The sequence below is a fragment of the Centruroides sculpturatus genome, unplaced genomic scaffold, assembly GCF_000671375.1.
Source record: "Centruroides sculpturatus isolate CEXI.00-Female unplaced genomic scaffold, Cexi_2.0 scaffold857, whole genome shotgun sequence".
NCBI lineage: Eukaryota > Metazoa > Arthropoda > Arachnida > Scorpiones > Buthidae > Centruroides > Centruroides sculpturatus.
This window is the reverse complement of record NW_019385135.1, coordinates 104234-116712: the sequence shown is the minus strand read 5'-3', so window position 1 is coordinate 116712 and position 12479 is coordinate 104234.

Here is a 12479-nt window from a genome sequence, read left to right as displayed (position 1 = left end):
TCGAAAATGAGACTATAAAGAGAAATTACTAAGAAACTACTCGTGATATCATTTTATAAAAGGAAATATATATATATATATATACTGTATATTATTTATTTCTAAAGCATGTTTTTCTACAATAATTAAAAAGAATTAATTTTAAATATTATATATATATATATAAAATCAAACCGCTGAACAACGGGCACTAATAGGAACATGAAAAATGATCGTCGTTTAGAAATGGACGTTCTTTAGAGGTTATTCTGTGTGCCTTTTAAAAACGAAATAATCCCGAGAAATTGGCCATTGTTTGCAGGTTATTCTAAATGTATTTTTTCTAAAAAGACCTGAAAAAGTGGCCGTTCTTTAGAGGTTAGGATACTCTATATGCATTTCAAAACGAGTTCCTAAAAAGTGGCAGTTGTTTAGAGGTTTTTCTCTATGTATTTTTTCTAAAAAGACCTGAAAAAGTGGCCGTTCTTTAGAGGTTAGGATACTCTGTATGCATTTCAAAACAAGTTCCTGAAAAAGTGGCCGTTGTTTAGAGGTTTTCCTCTATGTATTTTTTCTAAAAAGTACCGAATAAGTGGCCGTTCTTTAAAGGTTAGGCTACTCTGTGTGCATTTCAAAACAAGTTCCTGAAAAAGTGGCCGTTGTTTAGAGGTTATTCTCTAAACAACAATGTATTTCAAAAGAAAAGTTTCTGAAAAAGTGGCCGTAGTTAACAGGTGGCCGTTATTCGAGATTCAACAGTATACATTTATATAAAATTCAATTTATCACATAAACAATTTTATACATTAATATAAACGGAAGGGGGAGAGAAATGTTTACGCCACATTTAAAAAAAATAAACACAGACATAATAAATTTTAATGTAAAATGTCTAGACTCAGGACAATACTTAAAAAGGATAATAAATTCTTATTTTTTAACCGAGATAATAAAGATAAATGTAAAAAATTTACCATTTGAAAAAAAACCCACCCGATAATACTTTAAACAAAATAAATTCAATTTAATCGCGATTTATTAATCGAATTAACTTATTATAATATTAATTCGTTTAATATAATGAATAAAAATAAAATACAATTACTAGAAATATCTATATTTAATATAATATTGAATAAATAATAAAAGTGATTCGGACAGACACACACACGACTTATCAATCAATAACTTGATGAAGTTGAAAGAGGGGAGATTATTTTTTATATTTCTGATGGATTTTTACGGAAAAATTATTAAATTTTATTAAAAAAAATGATTTATTTTTTACTTGTTGAATCGACTTTTAATTTGGCAATGGTTTATACGTTTTTTTTTAATGGCTTGTTTTAATGCTTTATAGTAAATTTAACGTAAGATTTTTAAAAATAATTTAATTATAATAATATATAAAAAAATATATTTTTAAATTTTATAACCTGGAATTTATAATTATACATTAAACATTCTCCTGTATCGATCGTGATATAATTTTAAAATTAACCTTTCAACTCTTACATTCTTTCACAAATTATAATGGAATATTTATGAAAATTTAAGCTATTTTATGCAAAATAATATAATTTTTAATTATAATTAATCAATTTTCTATAAATAAAATGTATTTTTAAAGCATTTTAACTTAAAATATTCAATGATGATTTTTTTTAATTTATAAGCTTGAAGATTATTAACAATTAAACTAAATTTTTAGCTAATTAATTAAGTTTAATTAGCTTAAAATTAAACTCAGTTAATTTCTGGATAATGGAGAAGAATTATATAGTGAATTATTGAGAAAATACCATTAAAAAGAGTTCAGGAAACTGATGAAAGTGTAAAGAGAACTTTCAATGTATGCTGCTAATTATAATGATAAATCTCTAATTAAATAAATAAATCTCGAGAAAATAAACATTAGAAATTATTTTTTAAGTAAAAAATAAATTAATAAATCATTTAACACTATAAAAACGCACGATTTTAAATTATAACACTTAAAAAAAACTCTTGTTTATCCTCAAGAGAAACGTTGAAAGTATCCTCTTCCACCCACATTAAATCTCCTTATTTTTTAATTTAATTAAATTTTTAGACGTTTTAAATAATATTTAATAGTGTAAAATTGAGGATATTTTTGTAAAAATTCATTATAATTAATAATAATTACGATTCGATGTTAGTACGTTCAATAACGTGAGCCCATTACCAATGATACTAAGAGAGTCATTTGTATTATCATTTTTAATATAATATGAAGGAAAGATAGGGAAGATAATCTCCGTTTTGTGAAGAACTAATGGGCTTAATAGCCTCCAAGTCTATTAATAGAAACGACTCAGTTTATGATCGTGTTAAACAGCCAACACCTGGCTGCTGACATTTCAATAATTACATGATTCATCCCCATTCTGAGATGATATCTTCCATTAAAAACATCCTGCTGATAATTCTATATATATATTTTTAAAATATAATTTATTTCTAACAAAATTAATTTTATTTATAATTAATAAATAGTATTAAAATATATTTAAATAATTTTTTTTATTACCAATAATTTAACTTTATTTTGAGTGTTAATGAGTCATTTTTTAAAATATTTTTAATTAATAAACGACGTTGAAACTAATATTAAGCAGTAATCTAAGGATTAATTTAGATAATATAAATTATAATATCGAGAAAAATTTTACAAAGTTAAAGAAGAATATTATATATATTTAATAAAAAATCTATCTACTTAAGATCATTATTATCCCCTTTTTTATTCTCTTAATCTCATCCTTTTTGCAACCCTCGAGCGAGCTCTATCCTGCTAATAAAAAAAAATAATAATCATAATAAATATTTAAAGAATATAACTTATACTGTATTATTATACTTTTCTTTCTCTCTTTCTCCTCCTTTCTCTTTTCTCCTCCCTTTTTTTTCCACTTTCTGTTTTCCTCTCATTTTCTTCCCCTTTTTCTTTTTCCCCTTTCTCTTTTCCTCTTATTTTTCTCCCTATTTTCTCCCCCTGTCTTATTCCTCTCATTTTTCTTTCCCTTTTCTTCCCCTTTTACTTCTTCCCCTTTCTCTTTTCCTCTTATTTTTCTCCCCATTTTCTTTCCCTTTCTCTTTTCCTCTTATTTTTCTCCCCATTTTCTTCCCCTTTCTCTTTTCCTCTTATTTTTCTCCCCATTTTTTCCCCTGTCTCTTTCCTCTCATTTTTTCATTCCCTTTTCTCCCCCTTTTCTTCTTTCCCTTTCTCTTTTCCTCTCATTTTTCTTATTCCCTTTTCTCCCCTTTTTCTACTCCCTTTTCCCTCCCTCTTCATTTTCTCTATCCTCTTTTCTCCTTCCTCTCCTTTCCTCCTCTTCTTTCACTTTCTTACTCTTTGCTCTTCCTTTCTCTTTCTTCCCTCATCCTCTTTACTCCTCATCGTACTCCAAATATCCTCTTTTTTACTTCAGATTTCATTATTTATCTTCTCACTTCATTCTTATTTTAAAACAACAAATTACTGGTGTAATGTATTATAAATATCAGTTTACGTGTACAAACAAGTGTACTTAAATGATTACTTTTACATGTGAGACAATGTACTTAAGTTTCAGAGCATTTTCAGGACTAAATCATTAAATTTGATTAGGTGAAAGAAGGGAAGAGATGAAAGGTACATCATTATTCAATTATAGGAAATCATAAAAGAAATTACATTTTAATGTGTCATTTATTATTAGATGTTATTAGAAAAATACTAGCCGCGAAAAAGTTGTTTCCCTCAGTAATAAATCACGTAATTAAATGGGCCTACGTTGTATCTATACTAATGCCTACGAAAGATGACATAATGTAGGGCCTCAACTTTCTCCGCAATGTCATAGGAACAGAAGAAAATCATTAATTTATCTTATATTTTTACGTAGAATATTTAATTTTATTAACTCATCTGCAAAATTTAGTGCCTGATTACTCATTAAGCACGTGAAACATACGCCTAGAAAATTCGCGTCTCGGGAGGCCCTAAATTTAAGGAAAAATAAAGCAATTTTACCGTTGCAATTGTAAATAATTCTATAACTACTATTAAACTTTATTATATTATGATGTAAAATTATATAGGAGGGCCCTAACTTATGTGCCTAGGGACCCGAAAGGTCTTAATCCGACGGTGTCTGTTGGCTCCTTCTCTACTAGAGCTATTATAGCTTCATAGGGCCCAGGCAAATTTAAATTAGGGGGTCCCACGTACTGTACAGTGTTGATTTCGGACATTTTTCTTCGAGAAATGTTTTGAGGAATATATACATATATATTTTAAATAAAAGATTAATTTGGGGCCCCTATTGTGAGGGCTCTTTTGCTCAAAGGATATATATAGAACTAATATATACTCTCTCTATGTAGGATAGACAGAGGAAAGATAACCAAGAACAGAGCCAACGTACAGCTCTGTTCTTTGCCACCCTGCATAAGGTTACAAAGGGCCTCGTTCTATTCTCAGCTTATGCACATTACCCATTACTTTTTGATGAAGGAGGAAGGGCCTCTTGCATTAACTCTAGGCTGTAATAAATCTACACCTGGCTATGCCCGAGAAATAGGATAAATTGCCAGAAAAAAACTGTTTTAGAAGGACATAATCATAATTTTAAGCTTAATAATAATAATAAAATAAATTTATATATTTATTAATTTAAAATTTATTTTAATCAACTCTTTGCTTTTAAGAAATTAAAATATTAATTAAATTCATAAGAATTTATAATTTTTTAATTAAAATTTCTAATAGAAAAATGGATCATATTACTGAAATAAATTAATTTTTATTAATTAATTAATATAATTGAAGGAAAAAATAAAATAAAATCATAAAAATTAAGAAGATAAATAAATTAAAAAATAAAGTTGTAGATGCATTAAATTTGCGGTTGCGAATTATTATTATTATTATTTTATACATAAATTAATTTAATAAGTAAGTTTTTTAAACGTTTATCTATAAAGTTTTTTAATGTTTTTATGGAAGGAAATTTACGAGCCTACTAAACACTTAAATTATTATTTTTTTTATAAGCCATTATTTGGAAAACGTTATTTGTACTTCTGATAAATCAATAAGTTATGAGAAAAATAAAATAAACACTATGGAATCAATATATTCTTCGTTTATCGGGTATAAAATTGCTCTGAAATCAATTATTAACATGTTTTTCTTTTTTAAATTATTAAAAATGGTCATTAATTTTAATATTAATAAAATGAATTATCAATACAGTAGACCCTCCTATAACGCTGTTGATAATTCCGGGTTATATGAATTCCATGTTATACGAGTCACTTAGATTTTACAAATACGTGAGCCGTCCACATCCCGGCACAGGTATGTGTAAAATCTAAGTGACTCGTATAACATGGAATTCATATAACACGGAATTATCAACAGTAAAAGCAATTATTTATTATGACATGGTCGCAATGTCTGGCTTCAATTTTTCGTCACAATGCTTTCAATTTTAGTAGTGTCATGCCTACTTTTCGTGTTAACAATGGAGTCATGCCGCTCGGGTTTCATCAGTGGCCAAGCGGTTCATTTCTCTGAACACTGGGAATTTCTGTGGGTTCGCGCCTTGCTAGTATGTGGTGTTTTTCGGGTTTTCTCCACATCTGTTACGCCTGAATAGGAAGGGGCCAGTTACCCTTAAAGGTCTTATAAGAAGCATTCACTTCGGCAGATCGCCCATGTGTCGGGTTGATATAACCAAATCTTAAATTGTAACATATAATTTATATATGGAATTTCAATTTTTATCAATAGTAACTATTATTTTTATTACAGTTTACAATTTTTATTATCATTTCTAAATTGTAACTTAGATAATGGAGAAATACAGTATAAGTATTGAAATCTTAATTTGGATCATCTCGGATCTTGAATTAAATTTTACAAAAAATTTAAAAATCGGAANTATGTATTTTTTCTAAAAAGTACCGAATAAGTGGCCGTTCTTTAAAGGTTAGGCTACTCTGTGTGCATTTCAAAACAAGTTCCTGAAAAAGTGGCCGTTGTTTAGAGGTTATTCTCTAAACAACAATGTATTTCAAAAGAAAAGTTTCTGAAAAAGTGGCCGTAGTTAACAGGTGGCCGTTATTCGAGATTCAACAGTATACATTTATATAAAATTCAATTTATCACATAAACAATTTTATACATTAATATAAACGGAAGGGGGAGAGAAATGTTTACGCCACATTTAAAAAAAATAAACACAGACATAATAAATTTTAATGTAAAATGTCTAGACTCAGGACAATACTTAAAAAGGATAATAAATTCTTATTTTTTAACCGAGATAATAAAGATAAATGTAAAAAATTTACCATTTGAAAAAAAACCCACCCGATAATACTTTAAACAAAATAAATTCAATTTAATCGCGATTTATTAATCGAATTAACTTATTATAATATTAATTCGTTTAATATAATGAATAAAAATAAAATACAATTACTAGAAATATCTATATTTAATATAATATTGAATAAATAATAAAAGTGATTCGGACAGACACACACACGACTTATCAATCAATAACTTGATGAAGTTGAAAGAGGGGAGATTATTTTTTATATTTCTGATGGATTTTTACGGAAAAATTATTAAATTTTATTAAAAAAAATGATTTATTTTTTACTTGTTGAATCGACTTTTAATTTGGCAATGGTTTATACGTTTTTTTTAATGGCTTGTTTTAATGCTTTATAGTAAATTTAACGTAAGATTTTTAAAAATAATTTAATTATAATAATATATAAAAAAATATATTTTTAAATTTTATAACCTGGAATTTATAATTATACATTAAACATTCTCCTGTATCGATCGTGATATAATTTTAAAATTAACCTTTCAACTCTTACATTCTTTCACAAATTATAATGGAATATTTATGAAAATTTAAGCTATTTTATGCAAAATAATATAATTTTTAATTATAATTAATCAATTTTCTATAAATAAAATGTATTTTTAAAGCATTTTAACTTAAAATATTCAATGATGATTTTTTTTAATTTATAAGCTTGAAGATTATTAACAATTAAACTAAATTTTTAGCTAATTAATTAAGTTTAATTAGCTTAAAATTAAACTCAGTTAATTTCTGGATAATGGAGAAGAATTATATAGTGAATTATTGAGAAAATACCATTAAAAAGAGTTCAGGAAACTGATGAAAGTGTAAAGAGAACTTTCAATGTATGCTGCTAATTATAATGATAAATCTCTAATTAAATAAATAAATCTCGAGAAAATAAACATTAGAAATTATTTTTTAAGTAAAAAATAAATTAATAAATCATTTAACACTATAAAAACGCACGATTTTAAATTATAACACTTAAAAAAAACTCTTGTTTATCCTCAAGAGAAACGTTGAAAGTATCCTCTTCCACCCACATTAAATCTCCTTATTTTTTAATTTAATTAAATTTTTAGACGTTTTAAATAATATTTAATAGTGTAAAATTGAGGATATTTTTGTAAAAATTCATTATAATTAATAATAATTACGATTCGATGTTAGTACGTTCAATAACGTGAGCCCATTACCAATGATACTAAGAGAGTCATTTGTATTATCATTTTTAATATAATATGAAGGAAAGATAGGGAAGATAATCTCCGTTTTGTGAAGAACTAATGGGCTTAATAGCCTCCAAGTCTATTAATAGAAACGACTCAGTTTATGATCGTGTTAAACAGCCAACACCTGGCTGCTGACATTTCAATAATTACATGATTCATCCCCATTCTGAGATGATATCTTCCATTAAAAACATCCTGCTGATAATTCTATATATATATTTTTAAAATATAATTTATTTCTAACAAAATTAATTTTATTTATAATTAATAAATAGTATTAAAATATATTTAAATAATTTTTTTTATTACCAATAATTTAACTTTATTTTGAGTGTTAATGAGTCATTTTTTAAAATATTTTTAATTAATAAACGACGTTGAAACTAATATTAAGCAGTAATCTAAGGATTAATTTAGATAATATAAATTATAATATCGAGAAAAATTTTACAAAGTTAAAGAAGAATATTATATATATTTAATAAAAAATCTATCTACTTAAGATCATTATTATCCCCTTTTTTATTCTCTTAATCTCATCCTTTTTGCAACCCTCGAGCGAGCTCTATCCTGCTAATAAAAAAAAATAATAATCATAATAAATATTTAAAGAATATAACTTATACTGTATTATTATACTTTTCTTTCTCTCTTTCTCCTCCTTTCTCTTTTCTCCTCCCTTTTTTTTCCACTTTCTGTTTTCCTCTCATTTTCTTCCCCTTTTTCTTTTTCCCCTTTCTCTTTTCCTCTTATTTTTCTCCCTATTTTCTCCCCCTGTCTTATTCCTCTCATTTTTCTTTCCCTTTTCTTCCCCTTTTACTTCTTCCCCTTTCTCTTTTCCTCTTATTTTTCTCCCCATTTTCTTTCCCTTTCTCTTTTCCTCTTATTTTTCTCCCCATTTTCTTCCCCTTTCTCTTTTCCTCTTATTTTTCTCCCCATTTTTTCCCCTGTCTCTTTCCTCTCATTTTTTCATTCCCTTTTCTCCCCCTTTTCTTCTTTCCCTTTCTCTTTTCCTCTCATTTTTCTTATTCCCTTTTCTCCCCTTTTTCTACTCCCTTTTCCCTCCCTCTTCATTTTCTCTATCCTCTTTTCTCCTTCCTCTCCTTTCCTCCTCTTCTTTCACTTTCTTACTCTTTGCTCTTCCTTTCTCTTTCTTCCCTCATCCTCTTTACTCCTCATCGTACTCCAAATATCCTCTTTTTTACTTCAGATTTCATTATTTATCTTCTCACTTCATTCTTATTTTAAAACAACAAATTACTGGTGTAATGTATTATAAATATCAGTTTACGTGTACAAACAAGTGTACTTAAATGATTACTTTTACATGTGAGACAATGTACTTAAGTTTCAGAGCATTTTCAGGACTAAATCATTAAATTTGATTAGGTGAAAGAAGGGAAGAGATGAAAGGTACATCATTATTCAATTATAGGAAATCATAAAAGAAATTACATTTTAATGTGTCATTTATTATTAGATGTTATTAGAAAAATACTAGCCGCGAAAAAGTTGTTTCCCTCAGTAATAAATCACGTAATTAAATGGGCCTACGTTGTATCTATACTAATGCCTACGAAAGATGACATAATGTAGGGCCTCAACTTTCTCCGCAATGTCATAGGAACAGAAGAAAATCATTAATTTATCTTATATTTTTACGTAGAATATTTAATTTTATTAACTCATCTGCAAAATTTAGTGCCTGATTACTCATTAAGCACGTGAAACATACGCCTAGAAAATTCGCGTCTCGGGAGGCCCTAAATTTAAGGAAAAATAAAGCAATTTTACCGTTGCAATTGTAAATAATTCTATAACTACTATTAAACTTTATTATATTATGATGTAAAATTATGTAGGAGGGCCCTAACTTATGTGCCTAGGGACCCGAAAGGTCTTAATCCGACGGTGTCTGTTGGCTCCTTCTCTACTAGAGCTATTATAGCTTCATAGGGCCCAGGCAAATTTAAATTAGGGGGTCCCACGTACTGTACAGTGTTGATTTCGGACATTTTTCTTCGAGAAATGTTTTGAGGAATATATACATATATATTTTAAATAAAAGATTAATTTGGGGCCCCTATTGTGAGGGCTCTTTTGCTCAAAGGATATATATAGAACTAATATATACTCTCTCTATGTAGGATAGACAGAGGAAAGATAACCAAGAACAGAGCCAACGTACAGCTCTGTTCTTTGCCACCCTGCATAAGGTTACAAAGGGCCTCGTTCTATTCTCAGCTTATGCACATTACCCATTACTTTTTGATGAAGGAGGAAGGGCCTCTTGCATTAACTCTAGGCTGTAATAAATCTACACCTGGCTATGCCCGAGAAATAGGATAAATTGCCAGAAAAAAACTGTTTTAGAAGGATATAATCATAATTTTAAGCTTAATAATAATNGTGTTTGCTGGTTTCAGCCGCTAATGGGCTACACTCTTAACATTTTTGTATTCTAAATTTTCAACTTTTTGTGAAAATTCCTGCCAACTGTTTTAATATAAAGAGTAAAGTAATAGCATGGTTTAGGCCAAAGTTTTAAACGTGGAAACGTACCTCGGACGTTCAGCACTGCTTTCCTGTAGCCTAGAAGTTTGACAATGGTGTTTGGATAGTCAGTGGAATCATGCTCGACATTCCAAACACCATTGTCAAACTTCTAGGCTTACAGGAAAGCAGTGCTGAACATCTGACGTACATGTTTCGTGTTTAAAACTTCGTTTTCAACCTCACTAATAAGTAGTAACTTCGTGCAAGTGAAAACAAAACAAAAGCTTACATAATCATGTATCTTCTTTTGTGTATGTGCAAAATGTAGCAATATCTGATTGTGTTTGTTTGAATTTGACTACCAATTTGCAATATAAAAATTTAAAACATAATTGCTCAAAAATGACTAAAATGTTGAATCAGTTTACATAAAAATCCAGACATGTTTGTTCTGTGTAAGATAATAGATTATGTGAATAAACATTAAGGTAAATTAGAAGAGTAGTTGGAACTAAACATGTTAAGTATTAGTTTAATTACTAAATTGGGACAGTAATTGTCACTAGTAGTTAACTACTTTCCATCTGTAGTAGTTAGTTAAGAATAAACATTGTTTGACAACAATCAAGTGGAAAACATTTTATCACATTATTACATGATTACATACATAGAATGATTAAAGACAGTGTTAAATTTGTAAGAATATTATAACTGAAAATACATGAATGTTTTTTGGGTAGAAATTAATTTTAGATCATTTGCTTATGTGATTATACTCTATATAAACAAATTAAGGTATAAAAGTAACTTCTATCCCACATCTATTTATTTTCTAAGGTCACTTATCTTTATCTTTTTCAAGAATTTTGTTATTATTTGGAATACTTTGTTGCCATCATCTTTTGAAAAAATATTTCTTATATCTTATCCTATAATAATAATGATGCTAATTTAATGAGCATAATAATAATAATGAGCTAAATTAAAAATATTTTTGTATAATTGAGCTAATGATTTATTCTAGTCTGTAATGGAGACAAGCTGACGACACTACTCATAATGCATATTGTTACAGTGCAGTTTTTCTAAATTTATTTTTAAAAGTTTATGAATGGCAATTCATAAATACTATATTAAACATTGTTAAAATTTCACTTTTCTTTAATCAGTTGACATGGATATTTTAAAATTATTGTCACTAATGTAATGTTGATATGTAGGGCTCTAACATATCTGAATAGACCTCCTGAAAAATTCCTGGTGTTTTGTTCATATTCAATTCCAGGTCCCCTGAGTGATAGGCTGCCACCCTAACCACTCGTCTATGCAGTTTAATGGTAAGGATTAAGGCATTGTTCCTCATTTCTCACTGATATTGGCCAGTTCCATTGCTGATCAAGTCCCTCCAGGTGGCTATTGTAAACATGGCTACGCACACGTGGCTCGACGTGATTGATTAAATGTATGATGCTATACAATTTTTTTCACATTAAATATACTAATTTACTATAAAAAAATGATGGACTCACTTTTTAATACAATGACATAAGATTGTATCATAGTTGCTTCATATAATAGGAATTTATAGGTATATGTGCAGATGATAATGATGGTCACTAAATACAGTGTTATATATTACACAAGGTAATAATGTAATTTAGTAACTAGTTGACTATATAGTTACTTTGTTTTTATAAAAGTACTATCTGGAAATAGAAAAACAAAACAGAGTGGATTAAACTGATAGTTCTGTTTTCATTCCATCCTTATCACCTGTACCTGGTGCAAGAATTTGCATTTAAGCCCCCTAATTAATTAGATTTGGGAAAATAATAAAACAAATACATGCATTTTGGGCCCCCCTTCCAAGTGTGCCCTGTGCGGGTTTACCTGTTGCACCTGCCTAGTTACGGCACTGCTTATCACTATCACTAATGTCTCAGAATGCAAGTTTTGTCAAATTTTACATCCAACATATTTCAGTATCTGGGTGTTACAATTTTGAAGGAAAGCCTGTACTGCTAGTGAGGGTAGTGTATTAAAACTTTGTGTAGCCAGCACATTATGGCGTGAAATGAACTGGTAACTAGTGTTGCTGGTAATTGGTTGCAACCAATTACTAGTGTTTGCTGGTTTCAGCCGCTAATGGGCTACACTCTTAACATTTTTGTTTTCTAAATTTTCAACTTTTTGTGAAAATTCCTGCCAACTGTTTTAATATAAAGAGTAAAGTAATAGCATGGTTTAGGCCAAAGTTTTAAACGTGGAAACGTACCTCGGACGTTCAGCACTGCTTTCCTGTAGCCTAGAAGTTTGACAATGGTGTTTGGATAGTCAGTGGAATCATGCTCGACATTCCAAACACCATTGTCAA